This window comes from Anolis carolinensis, chromosome 5, assembly GCF_035594765.1.
Source record: "Anolis carolinensis isolate JA03-04 chromosome 5, rAnoCar3.1.pri, whole genome shotgun sequence".
NCBI classification, from domain to species: Eukaryota; Metazoa; Chordata; class Lepidosauria; order Squamata; family Dactyloidae; genus Anolis; species Anolis carolinensis.
In genome coordinates, this window is record NC_085845.1 from 140,529,253 (window position 1) to 140,546,752 (window position 17,500).

General features: G+C 37.9%; 1 long non-coding RNA gene across 2 annotated transcripts in view; it reads right to left on the reverse strand.

The window, feature by feature from the left end:
* LOC134299481 (uncharacterized) overlaps nucleotides 1-12,270 on the reverse strand; it is an 80,222-nt gene extending 67,952 nt beyond the window's left edge. For both annotated transcript variants that reach the window (XR_010006698.1, XR_010006697.1), the window contains exons 1-3: nucleotides 12,014-12,270; nucleotides 4,212-4,270; nucleotides 36-125 (exon numbers count right to left, since the gene is read on the reverse strand). This is a non-coding gene — a long non-coding RNA (uncharacterized LOC134299481). The remainder of the gene's footprint in view (nucleotides 1-35; nucleotides 126-4,211; nucleotides 4,271-12,013) is intronic.
* Nucleotides 12,271-17,500: the final 5,230 nt, after the last annotated feature.

A 17,500-nucleotide genomic window follows, 5' to 3' on the forward strand; every position in this document is an offset into this window, starting at 1 on the left:
CTGCAAAATGATAGGACTCTGCTTATAGTACTTACCTAACAGCCTGATGTCATCTTCTCCATTCATTAACACAAAAATCAAGACTGCACTAAAAGTCGATGTTAAAGGAACAAATCCAAGATCATCTTAGGAGAGAAGAATTAGGAAGATTAAGAAAGTAATATGATTTTTCTTCTTAAACAGCAGTAATTTCAAGGAAATAGTTAACTCTGTGATGCCTGAAACTTTTTGTTAAATAAGGGAGAAAACATCAAGACTAACTGGATTAAGCAGATATAAAGACAATCCAGCAGTATTGGATTTTTGATATCATTGCTGGCATATTTAACTATGGACTAATTGGAATACAAGATCATAGTTTGTCAGCACAAAATACATTAGCTCAATGTCTACTAATAAAAAGTCTAACTTTCTCTTATAACATTAGGAGAAGCGATGATTGGGTCACTCCAAGCAACACTAATATAAAAGGTGTCTAATTGCTCATATTTTCATGCAGTGACCAATTAGTGTATTTACTTATTTTAAGTATGCACGGTTGGGTACAAATCCACAGGCGTACTCTGAATTATCATGAATATAGATTTCTATAATATCACCTATACCAAGGAAAAGGGCAGAAATCAAAGATGAAGCACAACCATTTGCACTACAGATGTTGTATAGTACTTTCAGGAAAAAGCAAGCTCCATTTTCATATTCTTAGGAAATACACCATTTTTCCATATTTAAATAATCTTCTTGCTGAATCAAGAAAATCACAATGATTTTAAAGAGCTCATAAAATAAAGAAGCTGTGCCTTGGCATTTTATCATTTTGCCTCACATATTCTGACTCATGCATTTGTTTTCCAGGTGGACTTATTGGCTGTGATCTGGCTTAATATAAATAAGCTATTTTGACTTCTTACTTATTTATTTTTGGTCGCTCCATTATACTAATAATTACAAGCCCAAAAAAATCCCTCTAGAACGCATTTCTATTTCTCCCCGTATGTTCAGTATCAACATTACCAGCACTTGTCTTACAATCACAAATTCAAAACAGGTGAAATGACATATAAGAGAGTGATGGTACATTATAATTAAAAAGGTTGTACACCGGCTAATTGTAATGGAGAAGGCAAAACTACTAATCATCAAATAAAAATCAAGTATCTAACTCAGCCACAGCTAATCATTTAAATCTAATTTATTTCAGCGTGAGAGATATAAGGACATGCCTTCATTTCACACTGAAATCAGTGGGACTTAAAACTGCTTAGTTTGAGATGGATCATGTCCTCAATTTGCTTTGATTCCCCATTCTATCTAGATAATTTCTGTGGGGAAATTTAAAGAAATTTTAAAAGAACACATGCAGTGCCTGGAATTAAGTTTAGCAAACATAAACATTTGCATTGGAATGCTTTCTCTAAATCTAATTTCCTTGTTTATAGAAATCAGTATTGCAAGAGTTTTGGATTAGGACTTTATGAAACTGCTGTTCGAATTCCCACTCAACCATGGAAACCCACTGGATGGGAAGCATAAGGAAGGGTTAACACCCCTGTGGCATTTACTTTGCTGTTTGTGCCCCTGTTCAGAAGATTTCACCTCTCGTTCTGTCCCTGTTTTCATTGGATTGTGAAAAAATTGGCTTGCTGTGGAAACAAGGATGGGTGCTAAAGCTTCAGTGGTGACACCTTGCCCCATGATAATTTTTCAAAGATTGAATTTTCAATAGTTAGATTTTTCTCGCTTCCTGTTGTCTTACCCCTATTCTCAACTATGAGTCATTAGTAAGAAGGGTGGCTGTAACTTGGGAACTGCCTGTATTTCCCTATGAATGTTATTATTCTGCCCTTCACTGTACACAGAAACATATTTGTGTTCATGAATAATCACTCCAATTAGTCTTCAATGCATAAGATATTCCTACAAAAATAAATCTACGCTCCCAACAATTGAGCTAAGACAGGTAAGATAAAGGTTTTCCCCTGACATTAAGTCTAGTTGTGTCCAACTCTGGGGGTTGGTGCTCATCTCCATTTCTAAGACAAAGAGCCAGTGTTGTCTGTAAATACCTCCAAGGTCATGTGGCCAGCATGACTGCATAGAGTGCAGTCACCTTCCTGACGAAATGGTACCTATTGATCTACTCACATTTGCATGTTTTCAAACTGCTAGGTTAGCAGAAGCTGAAGCTAACAGCAAAGCTCATCCCACTCCCTGGATTTGAACCTCTGACCTTTTGATCAGCAAGTTCAGCAGCTCAGAGGTTTAATCTGCTGCGCCACTAGGGGGACAATATGATCCTAAATGTTGCTATGCTTGTGGGACTCCCTCTCTCCAGGCTCATATACACAGTACCTAAAACACGGGATTTCCCATGTTAAAATGGGGGGTAACTCCATGACATCAGCACTAAATGCAAGCTGATTCACTACAATGGCTGAAAAACATGGGGAAAAAATCCCTTTGTATCCTGATTCCGGCCAAAAAATGTGCATATTCACATCACTGTAGATCTCTGCATTCACCAAAAATACATGATGTTCTTCCCTCCCTCCTACGGAGACTGCTCCAGTACATGACTGCTTTAAAAAGCCTGAAACAGCTCATCGGCTGATTGGGCTGTCAAATGGACACACAGCTGATTTAAAGGAAGCATGAATGGAAAGCAATTAGAACTCTCTGAAATTATATTAAACAGAGCTTGAATAAACAATTAGGAGAAGGGAGATACCTAGTGGAAGGTTTTTAAATTCACTCTATTATGTGCTGATCCTTATATGTGTGCATGCAAATCTGCTTATATTTATATTAAGATATCTGCATGTGCACATATATGGTTCAGGACATAACTGAGTGATTTTTTTTTAAAAAACTGAAAACCTCTGTCTGTCCTCCGTCTTGTTCCGAGACAGAGGAGGCCTGTGAGGATGGCAAAGAAAGAAATCCCAGGACATGTCTGCGTGGAGACATGTTCTCAGGTCCAGGGTTTCTTTGTCCTCCCTTTAGAACCTGAATTTTCGTGCTGTCTAGAAGTGCCGTCGCAAGTATTGGGAGGGATATTTTATCCAAGAGAGACCAGGATGTCCCCAACCCTACTGGCCTTCTGCAAGCAGGTCAAGACCTTCCTCTGCCAGCAGGCATTTGGGGAAGGATAGGGGACATGCTGCTGAGAAGGTTGTGGGTGGGATTCTGAAGGGGATTCTGTGTTTTAAAATTCATTTTAAATTGTATTTATTATATTTTAACTGTATTTTGACCTAACACACACTGTACTATTTAACTGTGTTTTTTAAAATAAAAAAATGTATTTGCTTTGTTTTAAATAAATCAAAATGTGTGATTGTTAGCCACCTGGATACCCTTGGGGAAAATGGCAAAGTATAAATGAAGTAAATAAATAAATAAATATTTTACTCAAATGCCGATAATGCTCCTACTACAATTCTCATAAAGCATTTGTTGTATGTTTAGCTGCTTTTCAAAAAATCAACATGTGTGCTGCTTAAGCTGCATTCTCTTTTTCTTTGAATGGCCTTTTGTTTCATAACCTTATTTTGTAAATAATTGCTATATTAGAAAATGTTTTGTGTGTTACTTTCGCCTTACAATGAAGGGGCACAGAATTTACGAGAATGGCAAAATACACTTCATGAGACACGTTGTTGGAAGTGAAGAAGGACCACCACACTGATGGTTATAGCAGCTTAAGAGCTTTGATATAGCATTGGGATATAGCATAACCTATATCTTGACCAACAAACCCAATCAGTCAATTGGAAGATAAACCTTGCATGGCAAAATAAGGAGCTGTTCTTACAGCTTTCAACCATTGGAGGTTTCCACTGTGATTTAAGAAACGGGTCCAAAAATATCTGAGCTGAGGATATTCTTCAAAAATTTCACCCACAAAATGCCTTAAGGAATTCCCAAATAATAAAGGAAGGAATTTCCTAACCAGTTCAATCCAATTCTTCATTATTGTGGAAGGGGTCACAGGCAATCAATACAATTCACTGGGAAGGCAGACATAAATCTGACATCATCATCATCATCATCATCATCGGCTTTATTTTACTGCTGTTTTCCCACAAGGAGTGATATTCAGAGTAGCATCTCCTCCCTGAAATGGTTGGATTCAGAGCATATATACCTAAAATATTATTAATAAAAGATTATTATTATTAAATCAAAGGTGAGAAGATGGGGAAACTTACCTCCAGGTGAATCTATGGTAATCTCACGTCAGAAGTAAATACGGAGTCATCCTGAGAACCTAAACAAAACAATTGTTATTGATCAGCCAATTTCTAGAGATTATACCTTTGCCATTATCCACAGTAAGTTTAGGACCGTATCTCCCATGGATACAGGAGTTGTACTGTATTAAGATTTGAAGTAGCACAGTGGAGGCCTTTTTAAGGCAGGACATTACTTTTTGGTGCCTCATCTAGAAGCCTGCTCTTGAACACCATTGATGCCATTCACTGTAATGGAAACAAAATCAAATACCTCGAAGCAGGGACCTGACCCCCCCCCCCCCCAAAATTGCGTCCTAACATATTTATGATGATAAAGCCCATTCACAAAGACAAAATATTCTGTGGGTCTTTTCAAAACAAAAGTTACCCTTTTAAAACTTGAAGAAAAGCAGTCTTAAATTACTAAAACTTTTGCAAATATACTTAAAAGCACAAAATATAAGCTTTGTTTTATATCATTAGACTCAAATGAAATCATTAGATTTGCAGTTTTTTCCTTGAGACAAAACACCTCTTTTTGAAATAATCACCAAGAGAAAAGAAGAGAGATCTATGCTTTTATCTGCAAAGATAGTTTTTGAATTTTAATAAACCAACAACAGTATTATTGTTAGACAGGTAATAATTGTCTTCATATAAACTGGAAAAAATTGTTTGGGGTGATTAATATACAAAGCTGCATTATGCATCTGGGAGTGTTGGTGCATAATTTTTAGTTCTAATGTTATTATGTAATTGAGAGAACACGTTCATTTGCTCTAATAACTACTAAGATGCACTTAATAAAATGAAATGTAATAATACTTGTAATTTAATCTATTCATGGAAGTAATTTTAAAAGTCTACTATTCTCCTTAATGTAGATAAAATTCATAATTTATAAAGTGTTGTGATGCCAAATTGACAATGCCATTGTTTTTTCCACTCTGAGATGATTCTGCAGCCTTCATTATCTGCATACCAACCACAGGATTATCAAGGGCAAACAAAAGATAATTAACACCAGAAATAGGCAAATGCAGGAGCTACCGACTGAGGCTTTTCATTTAATGCAATACCTCAGAAAACCAAGGCAATGGAGTAACTGTTAAAAACCATTTTTCCTCAATGCAGAAAACATTTTTATGTATATTTAAGTCTGTAGCTTTAAAATGATATTTAGGTTCTAAAGACTATTTCTCAAAAGACTAATTGCCATAATCTCCATTTACCACCCAGCACTGTGTGAGAAGAGAAAGGGGAAGTATTACCTGAAAAAAGTGAATTTTAATGCTTTACACTGGACTATTGTCTACAAAAGCCGTCTTGGAGTGAGGGCACCTGCGTTGTATTTTGCATTTGCCACCTGACTTTCAAAACAAATTTCATTTTTGTAGCCTCATTTTCCTACGTAACAGCACCACCTGCATTTGGAGATTAGTTTTCAGCAGTTGGGGAATACCGATTGCAGTATAAGAAAGGGTAACTTCGTAACGCTCCTGTGAATGTATGCGATTTTCTTATCTATTGGGGACATGCCAAAAAATAATGACAACATGGCATGTACATCTGTGCTATAGTAATATCTTTGATACATCACTGTAAACAATATTTGACTCAACATAATGCCTTTGTTGAAGTTCATTCCTAGAGGTTCGTAGGAGGCCTAGAGGATCCAATGGAGCATGTAGGTCTATATTATCTACTACATATAGTCAATTAAAGATACTACATGTAGTAGGGAATACTACAAATTTAGAAAATATCAGTACATCAATAGTTGTAGTTTTAATGGCTATCAAAAACCCTAACTCTGCACTAAACAGAGTTGGCCAACTGCACAGGAGTTTCCCAGTGTCCAGTAAATGTTAGTGCATCTGATGTGATGATACTTCCAGATGTCATTTTAACTAAATTTGACACTCAATTTAGTGGGCCTGGGAGCTAGCGAGCTTTTGGGAGGAGGGGGCATTTTAAAGGCCAAGTGTAGCCTACCGGCCATACATTGACCTTCCCTGCTCTGGGATAAATATTTTCCTAAATAAGAATTCCAGTTCTGCCTAATGGAGATGTGTGCTCCATAGGGTCTGCCTGTTTTAAAACTAATGTATCATAATGTCTAAATTCACAGATACATTAACTATAGCTGGTAAATTAGTTATAGGTGTGATAGGTTCCAGTTTGTGTATCATTTATAGGTGTGATAGGTTCCAGTTTGTGTATCATTTATCCATACCTCATTGTACCTACAATTAATATTGTATTTTAGCGTACAGAACCAGATTAAATAATGAGCATATCCAGGTGGCTGTCCACCATGTGCCTTTCCATGCCTTTGTCACCACAATGATTTTATTAACAAACTATTAAAATTATAAGTATGTAACGTGAGGCAATACAATGTATTACCTAATAAAAACAGATTGTTATAGGATTAGTCCATATGGTTTTGTTGATTTTAAAGACTTTAAGTATTTAGTTGCATTACTCTTTAATAAATAACACAGGTGCAGTATTGTTGTATTCTAAGGCTTCTCAATATTAAAGTATTTGTCATAGTGCGTTGTCCTATGAAACTGTTTTTTAGACTAACATGCTAGGTCAGAAAGTTGCATTGTCAGTAAAAGTCACAAGCAAGATATGAAACAGTTTTTGGAAGATTTTGGGTCACTCCACCTTCCCTAATTTTTGGAATACCTGCATTTGCACAGTGAATGAAAGCTATAGGAGAAAGGAAGCTAGAAATACATCTTGCACCCACTGATTTTTTTTCTCATTCCATCACTGTCAGAACTTTGATGGGGAAAAAGGAAGAGGACTTTGGGTCCTGCAACATGACTTACACAAAAAACCACTGTACAGTAGCAGACATCAGGGGAGGGAAAGGTCCAAATGCCTCATGAATCTGTGGGTTGAAGGAATGCTGGAAAGCTCTAGTTGCCACATTGTGCTCTCCATCTTGTCAATGGTGGCACACCTTGGAAATGGGATGTGACGTGAGCTCAGTGTGGATGGCCAGGTAGCTCGAGCTTTTCAGCGTTCTTCAGCCCCTCAGCAGTTGGGTACATTTGCACATTTCACTCCCCTCCCAGTTTACCATAGCCTTGAACTTTTTCATCCTCCAGCTCCTACTTCAACAATAGTTTATCCATTTTTCTAATAAAATGTTCATAGTGCATACATATCTGCATAAGTGACATTTAAACTGTAAATGAATAGAATTCAACAGAACAAATACAATATTTTGTAGACATCTGCCCAAGGTCCAGATGTGATATAACAATAAAGTATGTTATAAGGCAAACACACATGTAATAGAGAAGAAAAGTTTGCTCTGACGTACTTATTATTATATATTTAATTGTGCTATTACATCATATATTTAATTTTCATTGGCATTCTGGGTTTATTTTTTCTTATTTACACAAGAATAACTTTTCAGTTTTTTCCACATCTTTATGCCTGTTGTAGTCATGGTTTCATTTTAAAAGCTCACCGTAGTATAGGATTTGCAGAGATTTGTATGAAATAAAAGAAAATACTTAATACTGAGCTATCACTGTGAGCCAAAATAACCTGTGCTTTTCATACTTGAATATTTTAAAACAACTCTTTCCTTTACAATGTATCTCAGATTACACTGTTGCTATGAACTAAGAATTTCCATGTATTTTATCAAGAATATTTTCGTACACTTTTAAAAGAAAGAGTCAGTAGCAGTGACATAGTAATCAACTATAATTTGCTCCATGGATCTTCCATCAAAGAAGTACTCTCATCCTCATTCTTTTTTTCTACAGTTGCTAGAATTATTTTTACCCCTCTTGCAAGCTGTCTGCACTTGACTGTGTGTGCAATAAATAGAAAACACATAGAAGAAGAATATCACCACTGTTGTGTGCATGTTGAAATGTATGTACCCCTTAGCATTTTCTATGTACCATTTGCTTTCTTTCTCATTTTCCCTTGATACTTCATCAGATTGTAAAGCAACGGAGGTTCCAGTTTGTCTGTCTGTAGCTGATGAAATGCAAGAGTTCTATGGCATTTTAAAGAATTGAATTTGAGAACAACGAATCTCCCCTTGAAATGTGCAGTAGGTGGTTCTCCATTATTGACACTTTGAGATTAGCGAGATGGCATCCAGGGAGTGTGTGTGTGAATGAGAAGGTATCTTTAAATCACCTGTTGTTGCAAATGTTAAAAATTACAGGGCTATAGTGTGGGTTTCACTTCTGCCAATGCCTCCAACACAACCTATCCTACTATTAGCTTCACCACACTGGTCTGGATCCATTTTAAATCCAGTTGCTGCCTCTTGGAGAATTCTGAGATTTGTAGTTTAGTGAGGCCCAGGATCTCTCTGGTTGAGCAGTTTAAAGGTCCCTCCCTAAACTATAAGCTCAGAATTCTGCAGGAGGCAGAAACTGGATTTAAAGTGGATCAGTGCTGTAGTAGGATGAGATTGTGTGCAGTGTGTATGCACACCTCTGCAGTATCTACTCCACATGAACCCACTACATATATAGTGTGGATACAGGGGCTTAGACAATTGCCACAAGAAAAAGGCAGGATGGAAAGCGACTCAATCCCTGATCATTGGTGATGCCTGTCATCTCCACACCAACATACAACAGTTTCTAGACATTATAAAATACTTGATGAAACTCGTACATTCACCAGTTTCAAAATTGGTGCATAATTGCAGTTTCAAAATTGGTGCAGGGGCCGGGCTGTGGCGCAGGCTGGTAAACAGCTGCTGCAATAAATCACTCTGACCATGAGGTCATGAGTTAGAGGCCAGCCTGTGGCGGGGTGAGCACCCATCAATTAAAAATAAAATATAGCCCTTGTTCGTTGCTGACCTAGCAACCCGAAAGACAGTTGCATCTATCAAGTAGGAAATAAGGTACCACTTATAAAAGTGGGGAGGCAAGTTTAACTAATTTACAACGTTGGAATGAGGAAGTGAGGAAGTGCCATCAGAGTGGATGATGAAGCAGCTGCTCCCCCCTGTGGCCAGAATCGAACATCCCCTCAGGAGAAGGTTAAATTGCCTCTGCATCTGTCTGTCTGTTGTCTCTGTCTCTGTCTCGGTTCAATGTGTTTATGGTCATTGAATGTTTGCCCTATATGTACATAATGTGATCCACCCTCAGTCCCCTTCGGGGTGAGAAGGGCGGAATATAAATACTGTAAATAAATAAATAAATAAATAAATAATAAACTTCTGTAGATACAGAGCTTCCTTAAGACGATAAAATAAAATGTATCAAAATCATATTGTTAGTAGATTTCTCTCCTTCCTCTGCAGTATAGAATAGGAGTGAGCATTGTGTAGTAGACTTGGGCTTTGATCAGTATAACAGAAAGTGATTTGTAATATTTGATGGTCCATTTTGTGTAATCCCTCCAACAACAGACCGGCGAGGAAGGAACCAAAAAACTGGGCAAAATGGATCAAAAGAGCCAGATTTATCAGCTACTGGAGAGGATGGAATTGTCTGCATTATACCAGAGGCAGGGATCTGCCGTGGGGCTCTTGGAGAAAATCCTGCAGCATTTTTTCTCCCTCCCCAGCAGCAGAAAAGTTCCCTAGGCTCCTCCTCCAGAGAGGGCCCTGCTGGGAACTCACTTTCCCAGCAGCACTTGCATGGGGCTGGCATTGAAATGTCTCTGAGTTTCTCTTGGAGCATGATGGGAGTTGAAGTTTTTCTCTTTCTCTGTTTCTCAGTCAATAAAAGGACTGGTTGTGTCCATGCTCTGATTGGCTGAAAATGGACACAACCAGTGACTACAATTCCCAGAACCCTCTCTCGTGGCTTGTCTTATTTTTAAAAATGTTATGGTAGAAGCTTAGAATAATTCTAAAAATATTAGTAGATTGGTGAATTGTTCTGAAACTTGGCAAGCCTACAGTTGTAAATGGGGTCCAAAACCGAGGTAGGCTTCTTGCAGATAGGCCTTAAAATGACTGAGGATTGAGCCTTCAAAATTTCCCATTATAGTCAATAGGCTGAATTTTTGTCGAATGAAAACGATAACACTCCTCCCGATTTGAGTATCTTCCCAGTAAACAGAATGAACAGTTAGCCAAAAATGGACCCCAAAATGGCATGCCTTTTGGCTGAATTACACAAGCCTACTGTGTAGCCCTCAAAATGTTCTTGGACTGCCACACCTGTTAGTCTAAGGAACACAGTCAATTGAAAAGAGTTACAGTCAACATCTAAGGGTTGTAATTTTCCTATTCATGGAGTCCCTTATTTGTTGTTCTTGTTTTTTGCTATCAAGTTGATTTCAACTTACGTAACCCTATGAATAAAAGAAAACCTCCAAGATCATCAACTACCCTGATCAGATCTTGCAGACTCAGGGCAGTCATGGCTTCCTCCAATGACTCAAACCATCCGTAGTGTGCTCTTCCTCATTTCCTACTACCTTCAATTTTAGTAATCATTATAATCTTTTCCTGGTTAGTCAAATTGTCTCCTGATGTGTCCTAAGTACAACAGCCTCTGTTTAGCCATTTAGTGAGAGTTAGTAAGTAAAACTTTATTTCCATCAGTTATATGGTTTTTTTAAAATTTATGGATCTTGTCTAATTGCTTTATTTCTTCATGCTGTTCTAAATCTTAGTCTTCATCTGGTTTCTTTATTACAGTCTCCATTTTGGTAATAACTGATCCAATGACCTCATTATCTATCGTAGTTATGTAAATACTCTGTGGTCATTTTTTCATGTCATATTTCTTTTACAAATATTACTTCTACATACTTTATCCAACTCCTCCACCAGCAAGAGTGTTTTGTAGACAATGGAAGCTGTTGGAAAATTTTTGAATACACACAGTTTCTTTGTAAAGTACTTTCTAGTGATGTTCACTTATATAGCTTTATTTCAGGAGTAGGTAACCTTGATGACGATTATGACGGTTTTATTTTTGTAGCACCATAAATGTATATGGCACTTCACAAGAAAAACAATGAAAAACAGTTGGTTCTGGCAAAGGTGTATAATTAAAAAATTGTATACACACATATAAGGAAGATCCTGGAGTCTATGTCCTGAAGTCCTCAGCCTAAGTTCAAAAGACATCTAAATGTTCAGCCCACTGAAACAAACCACCTGTTCCTCCTTTAGCAGTTTGCTGAATGAATGAAAAATGTATGTGTGCCCATTTTTGTTTTTGGTGTCACAAATGACTAGTTTGTCGCTAAGACAGATTAATCCCAAGAGAGTATAGCTTTTAACAGAAGAAAAAGGAAAGGTTCCTTACCAACACCTTAAGTTCACATGGGAATGTGGTATTATAGCTTTCTCCCTATTTCTTCTGTCATGTGTGATATCCTCTTGTACAAATAAGTATCATCTTTAAATTATAATCCAGAGATGGCAACTATCACATAGTCATAAATGGCCAACTCCTGCCCTTTGTATGATAGCATTAATAAATTAATTAAATTAAATTAACCTATTAATAAATGCCAAATTGAAAGTCCACCTTGCCAGAAGAACAATAATGCTTCTACTGAATAAAAAAAATGTAAGAACTCTGTAAGAACCTGAGGCTCTGAAGTCTACTCAGGGAAAGCTTTCTATACAAAACTGCTCCTGTCAGTCAATATACAATAGGGGGAAGGACAAGTCTCTGGGAGGATATCAGGAAAAAGATCTGAAATATTGCATTCTTTTCTTTGTGAGACATCTCACAATAGAAAATAAAAGCAAAATATAATGGACTAGCAACTGGAAGCACTGGATAAAGTTGGCATACCTGTATACTGGATTTGCTGGATGGGAAATTCTTCCATTAGCCTTCTTGATAAATGGAAAGGCTGAATGCGAAGAAATATGAAATATCTATCCTACTAAGTATCATGAGTCTGATTAGCAGGGATGTCCTCTGAGATGGAATAAATCAGCACAGAATGTATGCCTTTCATAGAAATAGGAGAAACAGTTCATCTGAGGAGTTAGCAGTTGGACTTAGAACTTTGACACCATGATTTAATTCCTTGGTCTGTCATGGAAACCCACTGGGTGACACTGGGCAAGTTTCACACTCCCAACTCTGAAAAACCCTGTGATAGGTTTATTTTAGAGTTTCTGTAAGTCACAAATCATCTGAAGGCATACAACAACAAAAAGACTACAGCTTAAGGAGCACTTAAAGGGGTTTAACCCTTGCATGTGTATTATTTATAGGAGTGGAGGAAAAACATACCGTATGTGGCCCCTTGGTTCCCTGGCCTATCAATTTTATTTTAGAAAACTTGTCTGATCCTTAGGCCCTCAAAACATCCTAACTACCTCAAAATGGTTACAGAATTGATTCATTTGCCTTTCTTTCTCCTGAAGAAAAATGATCCTAGGCCCCTCCACACTGCCCCTATATCCCAGGATCTGTTCCCAAATTATCTACTTTAAAATGGATTATATGAGTTTCCACTGCTAGAAAACCTGGAATAATCAGATAATCTGGAATCAGATCCCGGGATATAGGGACAGTGCAGAAGGACCCCTATTTTGCCTGAAACTCGAACATCAAGTCACTTAGATCTTATTGGAAACAAAGCTTTAACCTGCAGAGGAAAATGGCCAGTGTCCCTTCTCCATTTGCAATTCCTGCTCCATTTCACTTCTTTTTGAACTTGAAAACATGCATATAATGGAGGACACCTAAAGTTACAATGGCCGGTCTGACCTTGAGGTGTCTTGGGTAAGATCTGTCTAATAACCCTATGAAGCCACACAAGAAAATTGAACATTTCTGCTACTTCCAATTCTATTTCTATTTGTGAAGTTACATGCTGGCAGTGCTATCTTAAAGTCCATTTCCCATTGGTTCTCTGAATGTGCCTTTCACATCTAGGCCAATCTATTTAACAGAACTAAATCAGACGTTACATAGAAAATTCTACCTGTCCTGACTTTTTAAAAAGTCAGTTATTTAAGATGTTATATTTTTGTCTTTCCATTCAACTTATGTGCCTGCTTGCTTATATTAATCACATGGAAAATATAGACTGGAAGCTTGAAATTTCTTCTTTGTCTGGGGGATCTTTTTCCATTTACGCTGGGGAGGGAAATAGAAGCTTTATATTGAAAATCACATGGTTAGCCCTATTACAATCTCCTGGCAGAAAGTGACACTGAACACAGTAGGACGTACTTCTGAATAAGTAGGCATATGAATGAACCGTTAATGTTGCACAGTGTCGTGGCTGCTCTGGTGATTTCTGCTTCAGTGTATGAAGACACTTGGAGGCAAAGGAGCAGATGTCCCATATGGATTCTTCATCAAGAATGCGGAAGCATTCTGTTGTTAAATTAAGAGCTTTGAGTATTAGAATGAAGTGTTATTTCACTTTGATCATTTTGAGTGTTGCTTTCTACCCCTGGAGATTTCATGGCCCAGTCACTGTTGGGGCTTACCTCTGGCATGCAGTATCCTAGATTTTTAACACCACATATAACTCCCTGATTTATGTCATAAATTGCATGATCCAGATAAGACACTCAACAGGATTGCTGGTTAAACGATAATAAAGTCAAAGTTTTGTGCACGTACATACACACGTGTGTCTTCTCATATGAAAAAATTAACTGAATGAAGTTTCACAATTCATTTTGAAGCAAGTGTGGATTTGAGTGTAATTTTTATTGGAGGTTAATAGCTGTTCTAGGTTTTTTAGTTTGCTTGTTTGCTTTGGAGCATTTCAAGACCAAATGCATCTGAATAAACTTTTACGATTCTAAAAAAAACCAAATTAAGTAATGGGAGGAGTGGAAGTTCTGTAAATCTCACCAAATCTGAGATTCTGTTTGTTCTGAATTATAACCATGGGTGCAATAGCATTTAATATGGTTAAAACAGATTCAGGACTGGCGATGCATACTAAAAAAGTAACTAAATATGAATTTTCATAAAGACACAAGTTTATGCATCATGTAATGTATATTTGATGAATACAGAATGTGCTAATTTTATAGGCATTCAGTAAAATAAATACTTTAATTCCATAGAGGTAGAATATGACCTTATTAATAGCTGCTTCCTAACTGAAAACTCTACATGACATGAACTTTGATTGTCCCTTACTGTTATTTGTTTAAAATCTGGCAACTCTAGGCATGAATGATATACATGTTTAGGGTAGATAGATAAAATTGAAGCTTGGGTTCAAGATCTAATGGCAGTGTGCAATTGGGCATCCTCCAATCTTCTATGGCAACAACAAAAAATCAAGTCCATAATATTTCCTTGCTCTCTGGAGCATGATTTTTGGATGTAATGGGAGCTGCAGTAAGAAAGGAAAACACTGATTCTGGCAAGGGACATTTAGCAGAGCTGTGATGCTAGGTTCTGATCTTAGAGTTTACTGACACTTTACTATTTTAGTCAGACTGGCTTTTAATAGATTGAAGTAACTGCTTTTTAAAAAACATCTAATGAAGTCATTGTTTTGGTGTATTATATTTCTTTAAATATTGGTTTTCCTTTTTCATGTTTCTCAATTTTGTTTCTACTATTTTAACTAAGTTACAATTTTGCCATTGTGTTAATTATTTTGGGTTTCAAGCATCCATGGTGTGTGTCTATGTGTCTTGGAATCTATCCCCTGCAGTAAAAGTGAAGCTACTGTATATTTTAAAAGGCATGGCCTCAACTTAAGGGATAATACCATAATCTATTAAGAATGCTAAACAGACCCCAGTTGATGTAATTAAGAGGAGATTGGGGTTCTTTCATAGTCCATCATAGCCCAGAAACAGCCATGAATTCATTATTCTAGATTTCACATTTATAATTGACCAATAGGATTCCAGCCATAGTTTAGTGAATTAGGGCAAGATCAAACTATTGCCACCAGGCCCAAAGCCCGGATTTTGATTCGGGGGGGGGGGGCTGGGATTATGTTTTGGGGATGGTGGGCTGAGTCTGAGTGGGAGAGGATCTACCCTAGCAAACCTTTTATATCACTATCCCAATACCCCCCATGCATATGGGATATATTGAGCATGGTGATCAGATCATGATATGAATAAATATAACAGTTTAAATAATAAATATAAGGCCTTCTTGCGGACCACCCTGAGAATTTGGGGGGGGGGGGCTTAAGCCCCTCAAGCCCCCCCCCCCCCCAGCTACATGCCTGATTGCCACTAATTCTACCTTAAACTGCAAAAAGCATTTAGTTTACTCAGTGTTAGGGACAAACTAATTAAAATTAAGATATCAGTTAAAAGATATCTTCCAATTAAAATACCTAATAAAAGAAACAATGTAATTACATTTATTGTAACTAAATTGGTCAACTTAAGTTAAACTTTCAGAATTAATTCAATTAAAGAATTAAGTTGTTCATTAAGTTATTTATTAATTAAACAGGAGGTCAACATATTTTACAGCTATTTCTTTAACAGATGGAACAAACCCAAATTGCTACTTTTCTGAGAAGAGGAAGGAGACTAACTCAATTTTCTACTGCGAGAAGGCCAGCCGGGCTTTGCACTGGATTTAGCACCTGGTTAAAGGGGCTGCTTTTGGGAGCTCAGTATGGGCAACCATGGAGGGAGTCTCTGTGTATAGCAGAAACTGCATAATAATACTTAATTTGTAGCCCACCCTATCTTCCCAAAGGGACTCAGGGTGGCTTCCAACATAAAAGAGGCAAACATTCAATACCAGTATAAAACAGAAGTAAAAAATATAAACAACTAACAATACAATACATCACACAATTAATTAAAACAAGTAATTTAAATAATTATCATTAAACAATTATCATTTAAGTATTAAAAGCCAGCTAAGGTAGAATGTCAAATTGGTTTCCTTTCCATTCCATTTATCAGTGTTGTAAGCTTTATTCCTCCTTATTATTATATCCTTGAAAGCATAAAAATGTTTTAAGTTGCTTTTTAAAAGCGAGTAAAGTGGGGGTCATTTTGATCTCCTTGGGGAGTGTATTTCAAAGACAGGGGCGACCACCGAGAAGCCCCCCCCTCTCATTCCCACTAGCCATGCTTAAGATGGGGGTGGGACCAAGAGTAGGGCCTCCTCTGCTGATTGAAAAGCCCAGGCAGGCTTGAACAAGGAGATGTGGTTTTCTAGATAAGCTGGCCCCAAACCATTTAGGGTTTTATAGGTAATAACCAGTACTTTGTATTTAGTCCAGAAGCAGACCAGCAGCCAATGGAGCTGCAATAATATGGGAGTTGTCCGCTCCCTGATGGCACTCCAGGGAGCTGCCAATCTCTGGACCAGCTGAAGCTTCCAAACTATCTTCAAAGGCAGCCCCAGATAGAGAGCATTGCAGTAGTCCAAGTGGGATGTGACTAAGGCATGAACTACCACAGTCAGATCTGGCACTTCAAGGTGTGGATGCAGCTGGAGCATGGGTTTTAATTGTGCAAAATTGCTCCCGGCCACCACCAACACCTGGGGTTCCGGGGTCAACAATGAGTCCAGGAGCACCCCCAGACTATGAACTTGGGTCTTCAGGGGTAGTGTGACCCCATCCAACACAGGCTGTAATCCCATACTCTGATCTGCCTTCCGACTGACCAAGAGTACCTCTGTCTTGTCAGGATTTAGTTTCAATTTACTAGCCCTCGTCCAGTCCATTACTGATGACAGGCACCCTTTTAGGACCAGAATTGTGTCTTTCACTTTGGGTGGAAAGAAGTAATAGAGTTGGGCATCATCTGCATAAATTGGACACCGAATCCCAAAACTCCAGATGATTTCTCCCAGCAGTTTCATGTAAATGTTAAAAAACATGGGGGACAGAATTTAACCCTGAGGGACCCCACAGGTTGCTGGCCATGGAGTCAAACATGAGGCCCCCAGCACCACTATCTGGATCCAATCCTCCAGGAAGGACCGCAGCTACTGAGCCAGCCCAGAAGGATACCATGGTCGATGGTATCAAACGCCACTGAGAGGTCTAGGAGAACTTGTAGGGACACACTCCCCCTGTCTAGGTCCCTTCATAATGTGAACTTATTAATATGAGGGCCCGCTTTAGCAAGAGCACCTTTTTTACTATGGGTGGTTTTCTGTATTCTCCTTTGGACACCATACAGAAGTTTCTCATATGCTCCAATAAATTGAATGTTGAAGCTCTGGATGCTGAATGTTTCATTGATATCCATATGAGAATCAGATGACAAAGTTATAATAATCTCCTTCAGCCATTGGATAGTGGTCTGTAGAGTTTCTGTGGCAGCACGTGTGGTCCACTGCGATACTGATTAT